This window comes from Lissotriton helveticus, chromosome 4_1 (genome assembly GCF_964261635.1).
Source record: "Lissotriton helveticus chromosome 4_1, aLisHel1.1, whole genome shotgun sequence".
In the NCBI taxonomy this organism is placed as follows: domain Eukaryota; kingdom Metazoa; phylum Chordata; class Amphibia; order Caudata; family Salamandridae; genus Lissotriton; species Lissotriton helveticus.
Genome location: NC_136063.1, coordinates 1,671,058,112 through 1,671,073,447, shown reverse-complemented (window position 1 = coordinate 1,671,073,447; position 15,336 = coordinate 1,671,058,112). Strand labels below are relative to the sequence as shown.

At 33.9% G+C, this 15,336-nt stretch overlaps 12 non-coding genes across 12 annotated transcripts; 6 read left to right on the top strand and 6 right to left on the bottom strand.

Annotated features, from left to right (window-relative positions):
- Positions 1–260: 260 nt before the first annotated feature.
- TRNAQ-CUG (transfer RNA glutamine (anticodon CUG)) lies at positions 261–332 on the top strand. Its single transcript has one exon. It is a non-coding gene; the product is annotated as a tRNA-Gln (tRNA).
- An 826-nt stretch (positions 333–1,158) lies between these two features.
- Positions 1,159–1,230, bottom strand: TRNAQ-UUG (transfer RNA glutamine (anticodon UUG)). The gene has a single exon. It is a non-coding gene; the product is annotated as a tRNA-Gln (tRNA).
- A 1,550-nt stretch (positions 1,231–2,780) lies between these two features.
- TRNAQ-CUG (transfer RNA glutamine (anticodon CUG)) lies at positions 2,781–2,852 on the top strand. The gene has a single exon. It is a non-coding gene; the product is annotated as a tRNA-Gln (tRNA).
- An 826-nt stretch (positions 2,853–3,678) lies between these two features.
- TRNAQ-UUG (transfer RNA glutamine (anticodon UUG)) lies at positions 3,679–3,750 on the bottom strand. The gene has a single exon. It is a non-coding gene; the product is annotated as a tRNA-Gln (tRNA).
- A 1,550-nt stretch (positions 3,751–5,300) lies between these two features.
- Positions 5,301–5,372, top strand: TRNAQ-CUG (transfer RNA glutamine (anticodon CUG)). Its single transcript has one exon. It is a non-coding gene; the product is annotated as a tRNA-Gln (tRNA).
- Positions 5,373–6,198: 826 nt separating this feature from the next.
- Positions 6,199–6,270, bottom strand: TRNAQ-UUG (transfer RNA glutamine (anticodon UUG)). The gene has a single exon. It is a non-coding gene; the product is annotated as a tRNA-Gln (tRNA).
- A 1,550-nt stretch (positions 6,271–7,820) lies between these two features.
- TRNAQ-CUG (transfer RNA glutamine (anticodon CUG)) lies at positions 7,821–7,892 on the top strand. Its single transcript has one exon. It is a non-coding gene; the product is annotated as a tRNA-Gln (tRNA).
- Positions 7,893–8,718: 826 nt separating this feature from the next.
- On the bottom strand, positions 8,719–8,790 carry TRNAQ-UUG (transfer RNA glutamine (anticodon UUG)). Its single transcript has one exon. It is a non-coding gene; the product is annotated as a tRNA-Gln (tRNA).
- Positions 8,791–10,340: 1,550 nt separating this feature from the next.
- Positions 10,341–10,412, top strand: TRNAQ-CUG (transfer RNA glutamine (anticodon CUG)). The gene has a single exon. It is a non-coding gene; the product is annotated as a tRNA-Gln (tRNA).
- An 826-nt stretch (positions 10,413–11,238) lies between these two features.
- TRNAQ-UUG (transfer RNA glutamine (anticodon UUG)) lies at positions 11,239–11,310 on the bottom strand. The gene has a single exon. It is a non-coding gene; the product is annotated as a tRNA-Gln (tRNA).
- Positions 11,311–12,860: 1,550 nt separating this feature from the next.
- Positions 12,861–12,932, top strand: TRNAQ-CUG (transfer RNA glutamine (anticodon CUG)). Its single transcript has one exon. It is a non-coding gene; the product is annotated as a tRNA-Gln (tRNA).
- An 826-nt stretch (positions 12,933–13,758) lies between these two features.
- On the bottom strand, positions 13,759–13,830 carry TRNAQ-UUG (transfer RNA glutamine (anticodon UUG)). Its single transcript has one exon. It is a non-coding gene; the product is annotated as a tRNA-Gln (tRNA).
- Positions 13,831–15,336: the final 1,506 nt, after the last annotated feature.

Sequence of the window (15,336 nt, the reverse complement as noted above, 5' to 3'; positions counted from 1 at the left end):
ATGGGTGTATTAGTTTGGAAATGTAAAATGTTTTAATATGTTACAGTCAAAGATGATCATTATGATATAACTTGCCTATCCTGATAAACGTTTGCATATTTAACACTGTTAAGGAGAATGTATCTGAACAGAATCAAATCACATTATAGCTCTTTACACTATGAGCATTCAACAGAGATATCGTTTCATCAATGTAAGAAATGCCCCCGCACTAATGCGCTCTCTTTTTTCTCAATGGAAAAATGACTCATGTATGGGAGGGTTCCATGGTGTAATGGTTAGCACTCTGGACTCTGAATCCAGCGATCCGAGTTCAAATCTCGGTGGGACCTGCTTGAATTATGAGATTTACTATTTCACCCATTTCTTAGAATTTGGTCTTGGAAAAACATAACGTCAATGTTTTATACTGATACTTATCAACGTATAAGTATGCATCTATGTATACATAGCTATATCCGTCTAGATAGCGATAAGACTATATAAAGAAATCAATTATTCATAAACATATGTATTGAAGCTGAAAACTAAAAACTGTTGTTTCCCATCCACAATTTAAACGTTAGGTTCATTTCCTCTCTCATCTATATGACCAGTAATGAGATAGTTAATTTTTGCTGATTTCTTATATGACAACATGCTTGACTTACACAGTGCATTTAATTGTGAATTTCTTTGAAAGAGAAATTCAGATTATTACCTTTGACACGTCTTTCGAAAGATTTTACTTTATGATTATGGATTTACTTTAGAAAATCAGAGTGTAAATATATGTGTGTCTGAATTTCACGATTGTTATTCAAAACGTCATATCTTCTGTCCCCATAATACACAATTTGATTCCTCAAGTTTTGTTTTAATGAAGGATTTCCAATTAAAAAGTTCCATCTTCCCCTTATCAATAACAGTAAGATTTAAGAAAGTAATATCTTGCATCAGCCCCCTGTGATGAGTTTGAGAAAACAGAGTCAGCTCGCAAAATGTCTCATTATTTTGAGCCATTTAATTTCCATGTTTTCTAAAAGTTCTATCATTTGCTCACATCGAATAGACTTTCAGAATACAATCAATAAATTAATGTTTCACTCTACCCGTGTTAGATTTGTGATATTTATGAATACACTTGACAGAAAAAGATTTGATCAACAGTCATGAAAGTGGTCCCACCGAGATTTGAACTCGGACCCTTGGATTCAAAGTCCAAAGTGCTAACCATTACACCATGGAACCTCCCATGTGACAAGGGAGCAAATTGCTGCAGCAATGTGAACATTTCAAAGTTTTTAATGTTCTACAGTCAAAGACCAACATAATGTTATTACTTTTCTATTCTGTTCAACTTTTGCATATTGAACTATGTTAGGGAAGGATGTTGCCCAGAGGACTCAAGTAACGCTATCACTCTGTTGAACAGTACTTTTTATGTGAGATACGATTTTGCAATAAAATATAAGATTCCCCCGTGAATGCAATCTCTTCTCTCAAAATGAAAAGCTCAACCTGGTACAGGTGGTTTGATGGTATCATGCTTAGCACTCTAGACTCTGAAAACCGGGATCTGAGTACAAATCACAGTGGGACTTATCTAAACTTTACGATTTTCTTTTTCCATTCAGTTCTTAGAATTATTAATTGGAAAAACATCTCATTTACTTATAAACTTGTACATATCCACTTTACACGTATGTATCTCCCTATATCTTGCTATATGTCTCTGTATATTTATAGGACAACATAAACACATACATTATAAAAATGCATATAATTAGTAGAGGTGAAAATAATGAAAAGTTGTTGCCTCTCCACATTTGAAACATGAGCTTCTTCTCCTTACTCTTCTATATGTCAAGAAATTGAGATAGTCACTTTTTACTCAATTTTGATCTAACAATATAGTTGATTTATACAAAGCATATCATATGATTTGTGAATAATCTTAAAAGAGAAAATTAGATCAGTACCTGTGAGGCCTCCAAGCAAAAGCTTATGTTTCACGATTGCAGATCGACTGTTGAAAATCAGCATGAAAAACGTTTTATTTCACAATTTCCATACTAATATACAAAAACATTTGTACTATCTGAATGATACCGTCATTGTGGTTCTCTAGGTTTGATTTAAGAACACTTCTCTTTCAAAATGTGCTAAATTCGCCTTATCAATAGCGCAGAAAGCTTCAAAAAGGGATGCTGGGAATCAGGCCTCTGAAATGCATTTCAGAAAAACAGGATAGGATTTCTTAATGTCACACTATTTTGTGTAGCAATGTGATGTAAACGTATTATAATGTTTGTATTTCTGTAACTTGTTCAAGCTGATGGACGTTTTGAAAGGAATCAATAATTGTCTCTTTCAACCTACTGGTGTTGGATTTGAGCTATCAATAAACAAAGGTGACAGAAATAGAAAAGGTCAAGAGTAATAAAATAGTACCCCCAAGATTTGGACTGGTACCTTTGCATGCAAAGTCCAACGTGCCAATCATTGCTCTTTGGCGCAGCCCATGTGAGAGACAAAGAAATGGGTGTATTAGTTTGGAAATGTAAAATGTTTTAATATGTTACAGTCAAAGATGATCATTATGATATAACTTGCCTATCCTGATAAACGTTTGCATATTTAACACTGTTAAGGAGAATGTATCTGAACAGAATCAAATCACATTATAGCTCTTTACACTATGAGCATTCAACAGAGATATCGTTTCATCAATGTAAGAAATGCCCCCGCACTAATGCGCTCTCTTTTGTCTCAATGGAAAAAGGACTCATGTATGGGAGGGTTCCATGGTGTAATGGTTAGCACTCTGGACTCTGAATCCAGCGATCCGAGTTCAAATCTCGGTGGGACCTGCTTGAATTATGAGATTTACTATTTCACCCATTTCTTAGAATCTGGTCTTGGAAAAACATAACGTCAATGTTTTATACTGATACTTATCAACGTATAAGTATGCATCTATGTATACATAGCTATATCCGTCTAGATAGCGATAAGACTATATAAAGAAATCAATTATTCATAAACATATGTATTGAAGCTGAAAACTAAAAACTGTTGTTTCCCATCCACAATTTAAACGTTAGGTTCATTTCCTCTCTCATCTATATGACCAGTAATGAGATAGTTAATTTTTGCTGATTTCTTATATGACAACATGCTTGACTTACACAGTGCATTTAATTGTGAATTTCTTTGAAAGAGAAATTCAGATTATTACCTTTGACACGTCTTTCGAAAGATTTTACTTTATGGTTATGGATTTACTTTAGAAAATCAGAGTGTAAATATATGTGTGTCTGAATTTCACGATTGTTATTCAAAACGTCATATCTTCTGTCCCCATAATACACAATTTGATTCCTCAAGTTTTGTTTTAATGAAGGATTTCCAATTAAAAAGTTCCATCTTCCCCTTATCAATAACAGTAAAATTTAAGAAAGTAATATCTTGCATCAGCCCCCTGTGATGAGTTTGAGAAAACAGAGTCAGCTCGCAAAATGTCTCATTATTTTGAGCCATTTAATTTCCATGTTTTCTAAAAGTTCTATCATTTGCTCACATCGAATAGACTTTCAGAATACAATCAATAAATTAATGTTTCACTCTACCCGTGTTAGATTTGTGATATTTATGAATACACTTGACAGAAAAAGATTTGATCAACAGTCATGAAAGTGGTCCCACCGAGATTTGAACTCGGATCCTTGGATTCAAAGTCCAAAGTGCTAACCATTACACCATGGAACCTCCCATGTGACAAGGGAGCAAATTGCTGCAGCAATGTGAACATTTCAAAGTTTTTAATGTTCTACAGTCAAAGACCAACAGAATGTTATTACTTTTCTATTCTGTTCAACTTTTGCATATTGAACTATGTTAGGGAAGGATGTTGCCCAGAGGACTCAAGTAACGCTATCACTCTGTTGAACAGTACTTTTTATGTGAGATACGATTTTGCAATAAAATATAAGATTCCCCCGTGAATGCAATCTCTTCTCTCAAAATGAAAAGCTCAACCTGGTACAGGTGGTTTGATGGTATCATGCTTAGCACTCTAGACTCTGAAAACCGGGATCTGAGTACAAATCACAGTGGGACTTATCTAAACTTTACGATTTTCTTTTTCCATTCAGTTCTTAGAATTATTAATTGGAAAAACATCTCATTTACTTATCAAATTGTACATATCCACTTTACACGTATGTATCTCCCTATATCTTGCTATATGTCTCTGTATATTTATAGGACAACATAAACACATACATTATAAAAATGCATATAATTAGTAGAGGTGAAAATAATGAAAAGTTGTTGCCTCTCCACATTTGAAACATGAGCTTTTTCTCCTTACTCTTCTATATGTCATGAAATTGAGATAGTCACTTTTTACTCAATTTTGATCTAACAATATAGTTGATTTATACAAAGCATATCATATGATTTGTGAATAATCTTAAAAGAGAAAATTAGATCAGTACCTGTGAGGCCTCCAAGGAAAAGCTTATGTTTCACGATTGCAGATCGACTGTTGAAAATCAGCATGAAAAACGTTTTATTTCACAATTTCCATACTAATATACAAAAACATTTGTACTATCTGAATGATACCGTCATTGTGGTTCTCTAGGTTTGATTTAAGAACACTTCTCTTTCAAAATGTGCTAAATTCGCCTTATCAATAGCGCAGAAAGCTTCAAAAAGGGATGCTGGGAATCAGGCCTCTGAAATGCATTTCAGAAAAACAGGATAGGATTTCTTAATGTCACACTATTTTGTGTAGGAATGTGATGTAAACGTATTATAATGTTTGTATTTCTGTAACTTGTTCAAGCTGATGGACGTTTTGAAAGGAATCAATAATTGTCTCTTTCAACCTACTGGTGTTGGATTTGAGCTATCAATAAACAAAGGTGACAGAAATAGAAAAGGTCAAGAGTAATAAAATAGTACCCCCAAGATTTGGACTGGTACCTTTGCATGCAAAGTCCAACGTGCCAATCATTGCTCTTTGGCGCAGCCCATGTGAGAGACAAAGAAATGGGTGTATTAGTTTGGAAATGTAAAATGTTTTAATATGTTACAGTCAAAGATGATCATTATGATATAACTTGCCTATCCTGATAAACGTTTGCATATTTAACACTGTTAAGGAGAATGTATCTGAACAGAATCAAATCACATTATAGCTCTTTACACTATGAGCATTCAACAGAGATATCGTTTCATCAATGTAAGAAATGCCCCCGCACTAATGCGCTCTCTTTTGTCTCAATGGAAAAATGACTCATGTATGGGAGGGTTCCATGGTGTAATGGTTAGCACTCTGGACTCTGAATCCAGCGATCCGAGTTCAAATCTCGGTGGGACCTGCTTGAATTATGAGATTTACTATTTCACCCATTTCTTAGAATTTGGTCTTGGAAAAACATAACGTCAATGTTTTATACTGATACTTATCAACGTATAAGTATGCATCTATGTATACATAGCTATATCCGTCTAGATAGCGATAAGACTATATAAAGAAATCAATTATTCATAAACATATGTATTGAAGCTGAAAACTAAAAACTGTTGTTTCCCATCCACAATTTAAACGTTAGGTTCATTTCCTCTCTCATCTATATGACCAGTAATGAGATAGTTAATTTTTGCTGATTTCTTATATGACAACATGCTTGACTTACACAGTGCATTTAATTGTGAATTTCTTTGAAAGAGAAATTCAGATTATTACCTTTGACACGTCTTTCGAAAGATTTTACTTTATGGTTATGGATTTACTTTAGAAAATCAGAGTGTAAATATATGTGTGTCTGAATTTCACGATTGTTATTCAAAACGTCATATCTTCTGTCCCCATAATACACAATTTGATTCCTCAAGTTTTGTTTTAATGAAGGATTTCCAATTAAAAAGTTCCATCTTCCCCTTATCAATAACAGTAAGATTTAAGAAAGTAATATCTTGCATCAGCCCCCTGTGATGAGTTTGAGAAAACAGAGTCAGCTCGCAAAATGTCTCATTATTTTGAGCCATTTAATTTCCATGTTTTCTAAAAGTTCTATCATTTGCTCACATCGAATAGACTTTCAGAATACAATCAATAAATTAATGTTTCACTCTACCCGTGTTAGATTTGTGATATTTATGAATACACTTGACAGAAAAAGATTTGATCAACAGTCATGAAAGTGGTCCCACTGAGATTTGAACTCGGATCCTTGGATTCAAAGTCCAAAGTGCTAACCATTACACCATGGAACCTCCCATGTGACAAAGGAGCAAATTGCTGCAGCAATGTGAACATTTCAAAGTTTTTAATGTTCTACAGTCAAAGACCAACAGAATGTTATTACTTTTCTATTCTGTTCAACTTTTGCAAATTGAACTATGTTAGGGAAGGATGTTGCCCAGAGGACTCAAGTAACGCTATCACTCTGTTGAACAGTACTTTTTATGTGAGATACGATTTGGCAATAAAATATAAGATTCCCCCGTGAATGCAATCTCTTCTCTCAAAATGAAAAGCTCAACCTGGTACAGGTGGTTTGATGGTATCATGCTTAGCACTCTAGACTCTGAAAACCGGGATCTGAGTACAAATCACAGTGGGACTTATCTAAACTTTACGATTTTCTTTTTCCATTCAGTTCTTAGAATTATTAATTGGAAAAACATCTCATTTACTTATAAACTTGTACATATCCACTTTACACGTATGTATCTCCCTATATCTTGCTATATGTCTCTGTATATTTATAGGACAACATAAACACATACATTATAAAAATGCATATAATTAGTAGAGGTGAAAATAATGAAAAGTTGTTGCCTCTCCACATTTGAAACATGAGCTTCTTCTCCTTACTCTTCTATATGTCATGAAATTGAGATAGTCACTCTTTACTCAATTTTGATCTAACAATATAGTTGATTTATACAAAGCATATCATATGATTTGTGAATAATCTTAAAAGAGAAAATTAGATCAGTACCTGTGAGGCCTCCAAGCAAAAGCTTATGTTTCACGATTGCAGATCGACTGTTGAAAATCAGCATGAAAAACGTTTTATTTCACAATTTCCATACTAATATACAAAAACATTTGTACTATCTGAATGATACCGTCATTGTGGTTCTCTAGGTTTGATTTAAGAACACTTCTCTTTCAAAATGTGCTAAATTCGCCTTATCAATAGCGCAGAAAGCTTCAAAAAGGGATGCTGGGAATCAGGCCTCTGAAATGCATTTCAGAAAAACAGGATAGGATTTCTTAATGTCACACTATTTTGTGTAGGAATGTGATGTAAACGTATTATAATGTTTGTATTTCTGGTACTTGTTCAAGCTGATGGACGTTTTGAAAGGAATCAATAATTGTCTCTTTCAACCTACTGGTGTTGGATTTGAGCTATCAATAAACAAAGGTGACAGAAATAGAAAAGGTCAAGAGTAATAAAATAGTACCCCCAAGATTTGGACTGGTACCTTTGCATGCAAAGTCCAACGTGCCAATCATTGCTCTTTGGCGCAGCCCATGTGAGAGACAAAGAAATGGGTGTATTAGTTTGGAAATGTAAAATGTTTTAATATGTTACAGTCAAAGATGATCATTATGATATAACTTGCCTATCCTGATAAACGTTTGCATATTTAACACTGTTAAGGAGAATGTATCTGAACAGAATCAAATCACATTATAGCTCTTTACACTATGAGCATTCAACAGAGATATCGTTTCATCAATGTAAGAAATGCCCCCGCACTAATGCGCTCTCTTTTGTCTCAATGGAAAAATGACTCATGTATGGGAGGGTTCCATGGTGTAATGGTTAGCACTCTGGACTCTGAATCCAGCGATCCGAGTTCAAATCTCGGTGGGACCTGCTTGAATTATGAGATTTACTATTTCACCCATTTCTTAGAATTTGGTCTTGGAAAAACATAACGTCAATGTTTTATACTGATACTTATCAACGTATAAGTATGCATCTATGTATACATAGCTATATCCGTCTAGATAGCGATAAGACTATATAAAGAAATCAATTATTCATAAACATATGTATTGAAGCTGAAAACTAAAAACTGTTGTTTCCCATCCACAATTTAAACGTTAGGTTCATTTCCTCTCTCATCTATATGACCAGTAATGAGATAGTTAATTTTTGCTGATTTCTTATATGACAACATGCTTGACTTACACAGTGCATTTAATTGTGAATTTCTTTGAAAGAGAAATTCAGATTATTACCTTTGACACGTCTTTCGAAAGATTTTACTTTATGGTTATGGATTTACTTTAGAAAATCAGAGTGTAAATATATGTGTGTCTGAATTTCACGATTGTTATTCAAAACGTCATATCTTCTGTCCCCATAATACACAATTTGATTCCTCAAGTTTTGTTTTAATGAAGGATTTCCAATTAAAAAGTTCCATCTTCCCCTTATCAATAACAGTAAGATTTAAGAAAGTAATATCTTGCATCAGCCCCCTGTGATGAGTTTGATAAAACAGAGTCAGCTCGCAAAATGTCTCATTATTTTGAGCCATTTAATTTCCATGTTTTCTAAAAGTTCTATCATTTGCTCACATCGAATAGACTTTCAGAATACAATCAATAAATTAATGTTTCACTCTACCCGTGTTAGATTTGTGATATTTATGAATACACTTGACAGAAAAAGATTTGATCAACAGTCATGAAAGTGGTCCCACTGAGATTTGAACTCGGATCCTTGGATTCAAAGTCCAAAGTGCTAACCATTACACCATGGAACCTCCCATGTGACAAGGGAGCAAATTGCTGCAGCAATGTGAACATTTCAAAGTTTTTAATGTTCTACAGTCAAAGACCAACAGAATGTTATTACTTTTCTATTCTGTTCAACTTTTGCAAATTGAACTATGTTAGGGAAGGATGTTGCCCAGAGGACTCAAGTAACGCTATCACTCTGTTGAACAGTACTTTTTATGTGAGATACGATTTTGCAATAAAATATAAGATTCCCCCGTGAATGCAATCTCTTCTCTCAAAATGAAAAGCTCAACCTGGTACAGGTGGTTTGATGGTATCATGCTTAGCACTCTAGACTCTGAAAACCGGGATCTGAGTACAAATCACAGTGGGACTTATCTAAACTTTACGATTTTCTTTTTCCATTCAGTTCTTAGAATTATTAATTGGAAAAACATCTCATTTACTTATAAACTTGTACATATCCACTTTACACGTATGTATCTCCCTATATCTTGCTATATGTCTCTGTATATTTATAGGACAACATAAACACATACATTATAAAAATGCATATAATTAGTAGAGGTGAAAATAATGAAAAGTTGTTGCCTCTCCACATTTGAAACATGAGCTTCTTCTCCTTACTCTTCTATATGTCATGAAATTGAGATAGTCACTTTTTACTCAATTTTGATCTAACAATATAGTTGATTTATACAAAGCATATCATATGATTTATGAATAATCTTAAAAGAGAAAATTAGATCAGTACCTGTGAGGCCTCCAAGCAAAAGCTTATGTTTCACGATTGCAGATCGACTGTTGAAAATCAGCATGAAAAACGTTTTATTTCACAATTTCCATACTAATATACAAAAACATTTGTACTATCTGAATGATACCGTCATTGTGGTTCTCTAGGTTTGATTTAAGAACACTTCTCTTTCAAAATGTGCTAAATTCGCCTTATCAATAGCGCAGAAAGCTTCAAAAAGGGATGCTGGGAATCAGGCCTCTGAAATGCATTTCAGAAAAACAGGATAGGATTTCTTAATGTCACACTATTTTGTGTAGGAATGTGATGTAAACGTATTATAATGTTTGTATTTCTGTAACTTGTTCAAGCTGATGGACGTTTTGAAAGGAATCAATAATTGTCTCTTTCAACCTACTGGTGTTGGATTTGAGCTATCAATAAACAAAGGTGACAGAAATAGAAAAGGTCAAGAGTAATAAAATAGTACCCCCAAGATTTGGACTGGTACCTTTGCATGCAAAGTCCAACGTGCCAATCATTGCTCTTTGGCGCAGCCCATGTGAGAGACAAAGAAATGGGTGTATTAGTTTGGAAATGTAAAATGTTTTAATATGTTACAGTCAAAGATGATCATTATGATATAACTTGCCTATCCTGATAAACGTTTGCATATTTAACACTGTTAAGGAGAATGTATCTGAACAGAATCAAATCACATTATAGCTCTTTACACTATGAGCATTCAACAGAGATATCGTTTCATCAATGTAAGAAATGCCCCCGCACTAATGCGCTCTCTTTTGTCTCAATGGAAAAATGACTCATGTATGGGAGGGTTCCATGGTGTAATGGTTAGCACTCTGGACTCTGAATCCAGCGATCCGAGTTCAAATCTCGGTGGGACCTGCTTGAATTATGAGATTTACTATTTCACCCATTTCTTAGAATTTGGTCTTGGAAAAACATAACGTCAATGTTTTATACTGATACTTATCAACGTATAAGTATGCATCTATGTATACATAGCTATATCCGTCTAGATAGCGATAAGACTATATAAAGAAATCAATTATTCATAAACATATGTATTGAAGCTGAAAACTAAAAACTGTTGTTTCCCATCCACAATTTAAACGTTAGGTTCATTTCCTCTCTCATCTATATGACCAGTAATGAGATAGTTAATTTTTGCTGATTTCTTATATGACAACATGCTTGACTTACACAGTGCATTTAATTGTGAATTTCTTTGAAAGAGAAATTCAGATTATTACCTTTGACACGTCTTTCGAAAGATTTTACTTTATGGTTATGGATTTACTTTAGAAAATCAGAGTGTAAATATATGTGTGTCTGAATTTCACGATTGTTATTCAAAACGTCATATCTTCTGTCCCCATAATACACAATTTGATTCCTCAAGTTTTGTTTTAATGAAGGATTTCCAATTAAAAAGTTCCATCTTCCCCTTATCAATAACAGTAAGATTTAAGAAAGTAATATCTTGCATCAGCCCCCTGTGATGAGTTTGATAAAACAGAGTCAGCTCGCAAAATGTCTCATTATTTTGAGCCATTTAATTTCCATGTTTTCTAAAAGTTCTATCATTTGCTCACATCGAATAGACTTTCAGAATACAATCAATAAATTAATGTTTCACTCTACCCGTGTTAGATTTGTGATATTTATGAATACACTTGACAGAAAAAGATTTGATCAACAGTCATGAAAGTGGTCCCACTGAGATTTGAACTCGGATCCTTGGATTCAAAGTCCAAAGTGCTAACCATTACACCATGGAACCTCCCATGTGACAAGGGAGCAAATTGCTGCAGCAATGTGAACATTTCAAAGTTTTTAATGTTCTACAGTCAAAGACCAACAGAATGTTATTACTTTTCTATTCTGTTCAACTTTTGCAAATTGAACTATGTTAGGGAAGGATGTTGCCCAGAGGACTCAAGTAACGCTATCACTCTGTTGAACAGTACTTTTTATGTGAGATACGATTTTGCAATAAAATATAAGATTCCCCCGTGAATGCAATCTCTTCTCTCAAAATGAAAAGCTCAACCTGGTACAGGTGGTTTGATGGTATCATGCTTAGCACTCTAGACTCTGAAAACCGGGATCTGAGTACAAATCACAGTGGGACTTATCTAAACTTTACGATTTTCTTTTTCCATTCAGTTCTTAGAATTATTAATTGGAAAAACATCTCATTTACTTATAAACTTGTACATATCCACTTTACACGTATGTATCTCCCTATATCTTGCTATATGTCTCTGTATATTTATAGGACAACATAAACACATACATTATAAAAATGCATATAATTAGTAGAGGTGAAAATAATGAAAAGTTGTTGCCTCTCCACATTTGAAACATGAGCTTCTTCTCCTTACTCTTCTATATGTCATGAAATTGAGATAGTCACTTTTTACTCAATTTTGATCTAACAATATAGTTGATTTATACAAAGCATATCATATGATTTATGAATAATCTTAAAAGAGAAAATTAGATCAGTACCTGTGAGGCCTCCAAGCAAAAGCTTATGTTTCACGATTGCAGATCGACTGTTGAAAATCAGCATGAAAAACGTTTTATTTCACAATTTCCATACTAATATACAAAAACATTTGTACTATCTGAATGATACCGTCATTGTGGTTCTCTAGGTTTGATTTAAGAACACTTCTCTTTCAAAATGTGCTAAATTCGCCTTATCAATAGTGCAGAAAGCTTCAAAAAGGGATGCTGGGAATCAGGCCTCTGAAATGCATTTCAGAAAAACAGGATAGGATTTCTTAATGTCACACTATTTTGTGTAGGAATGTGATGTAAACGTATTATAATGTTTGTATTTCTGTAACTTGTTCAAGCTGATGGACGTTTTGAAAGGAATCAATAATTGTCTCTTTCAACCTACTGGTGTTGGATTTGAGCTATCAATAAACAAAGGTGACAGAAATAGAAAAGGTCAAGAGTAATAAAATAGTACCCCCAAGATTTGGACTGGTACCTTTGCATGCAAAGTCCAACGTGCCAATCATTGCTCTTTGGCGCAGCCCATGTGAGAGACAAAGAAATGGGTGTATTAGTTTGGAAATGTAAAATGTTTTAATATGTTACAGTCAAAGATGATCATTATGATATAACTTGCCTATCCTGATAAACGTTTGCATATTTAACACTGTTAAGGAGAATGTATCTGAACAGAATCAAATCACATTATAGCTCTTTACACTATGAGCATTCAACAGAGATATCGTTTCATCAATGTAAGAAATGCCCCCGCACTAATGCGCTCTCTTTTGTCTCAATGGAAAAATGACTCATGTATGGGAGGGTTCCATGGTGTAATGGTTAGCACTCTGGACTCTGAATCCAGCGATCCGAGTTCAAATCTCGGTGGGACCTGCTTGAATTATGAGATTTACTATTTCACCCATTTCTTAGAATTTGGTCTTGGAAAAACATAACGTCAATGTTTTATACTGATACTTATCAACGTATAAGTATGCATCTATGTATACATAGCTATATCCGTCTAGATAGCGATAAGACTATATAAAGAAATCAATTATTCATAAACATATGTATTGAAGCTGAAAACTAAAAACTGTTGTTTCCCATCCACAATTTAAACGTTAGGTTCATTTCCTCTCTCATCTATATGACCAGTAATGAGATAGTTAATTTTTGCTGATTTCTTATATGACAACATGCTTGACTTACACAGTGCATTTAATTGTGAATTTCTTTGAAAGAGAAATTCAGATTATTACCTTTGACACGTCTTTCGAAAGATTTTACTTTATGGTTATGGATTTACTTTAGAAAATCAGAGTGTAAATATATGTGTGTCTGAATTTCACGATTGTTATTCAAAACGTCATATCTTCTGTCCCCATAATACACAATTTGATTCCTCAAGTTTTGTTTTAATGAAGGATTTCCAATTAAAAAGTTCCATCTTCCCCTTATCAATAACAGTAAGATTTAAGAAAGTAATATCTTGCATCAGCCCCCTGTGATGAGTTTGATAAAACAGAGTCAGCTCGCAAAATGTCTCATTATTTTGAGCCATTTAATTTCCATGTTTTCTAAAAGTTCTATCATTTGCTCACATCGAATAGACTTTCAGAATACAATCAATAAATTAATGTTTCACTCTACCCGTGTTAGATTTGTGATATTTATGAATACACTTGACAGAAAAAGATTTGATCAACAGTCATGAAAGTGGTCCCACTGAGATTTGAACTCGGATCCTTGGATTCAAAGTCCAAAGTGCTAACCATTACACCATGGAACCTCCCATGTGACAAGGGAGCAAATTGCTGCAGCAATGTGAACATTTCAAAGTTTTTAATGTTCTACAGTCAAAGACCAACAAAATGTTATTACTTTTCTATTCTGTTCAACTTTTGCAAATTGAACTATGTTAGGGAAGGATGTTGCCCAGAGGACTCAAGTAACGCTATCACTCTGTTGAACAGTACTTTTTATGTGAGATACGATTTTGCAATAAAATATAAGATTCCCCCGTGAATGCAATCTCTTCTCTCAAAATGAAAAGCTCAACCTGGTACAGGTGGTTTGATGGTATCATGCTTAGCACTCTAGACTCTGAAAACCGGGATCTGAGTACAAATCACAGTGGGACTTATCTAAACTTTACGATTTTCTTTTTCCATTCAGTTCTTAGGATTATTAATTGGAAAAACATCTCATTTACTTATAAACTTGTACATATCCACTTTACACGTATGTATCTCCCTATATCTTGCTATATGTCTCTGTATATTTATAGGACAACATAAACACATACATTATAAAAATGCATATAATTAGTAGAGGTGAAAATAATGAAAAGTTGTTGCCTCTCCACATTTGAAACATGAGCTTCTTCTCCTTACTCTTCTATATGTCATGAAATTGAGATAGTCACTTTTTACTCAATTTTGATCTAACAATATAGTTGATTTATACAAAGCATATCATATGATTTGTGAATAATCTTAAAAGAGAAAATTAGATCAGTACCTGTGAGGCCTCCAAGCAAAAGCTTATGTTTCACGATTGCAGATCGACTGTTGAAAATCAGCATGAAAAACGTTTTATTTCACAATTTCCATACTAATATACAAAAACATTTGTACTATCTGAATGATACCGTCATTGTGGTTCTCTAGGTTTGATTTAAGAACACTTCTCTTTCAAAATGTGCTAAATTCGCCTTATCAATAGCGCAGAAAGCTTCAAAAAGGGATGCTGGGAATCAGGCCTCTGAAATGCATTTCAGAAAAACAGGATAGGATTTCTTAATGTCACACTATTTTGTGTAGGAATGTGATGTAAACGTATTATAATGTTTGTATTTCTGTAACTTGTTCAAGCTGATGGACGTTTTGAAAGGAATCAATAATTGTCTCTTTCAACCTACTGGTGTTGGATTTGAGCTATCAATAAACAAAGGTGACAGAAATAGAAAAGGTCAAGAGTAATAAAATAGTACCCCCAAGATTTGGACTGGTACCTTTGCATGCAAAGTCCAACGTGCCAATCATTGCTCTTTGGCGCAGCCCATGTGAGAGACAAAGAAATGGGTGTATTAGTTTGGAAATGTAAAATGTTTTAATATGTTACAGTCAAAGATGATCATTATGATATAACTTGCCTATCCTGATAAACGTTTGCATATTTAACACTGTTAAGGAGAATGTATCTGAACAGAATCAAATCACATTATAGCTCTTTACACTATGAGCATTCAACAGAGATATCGTTTCATCAATGTAAGAAATGCCCCCGCACTAAT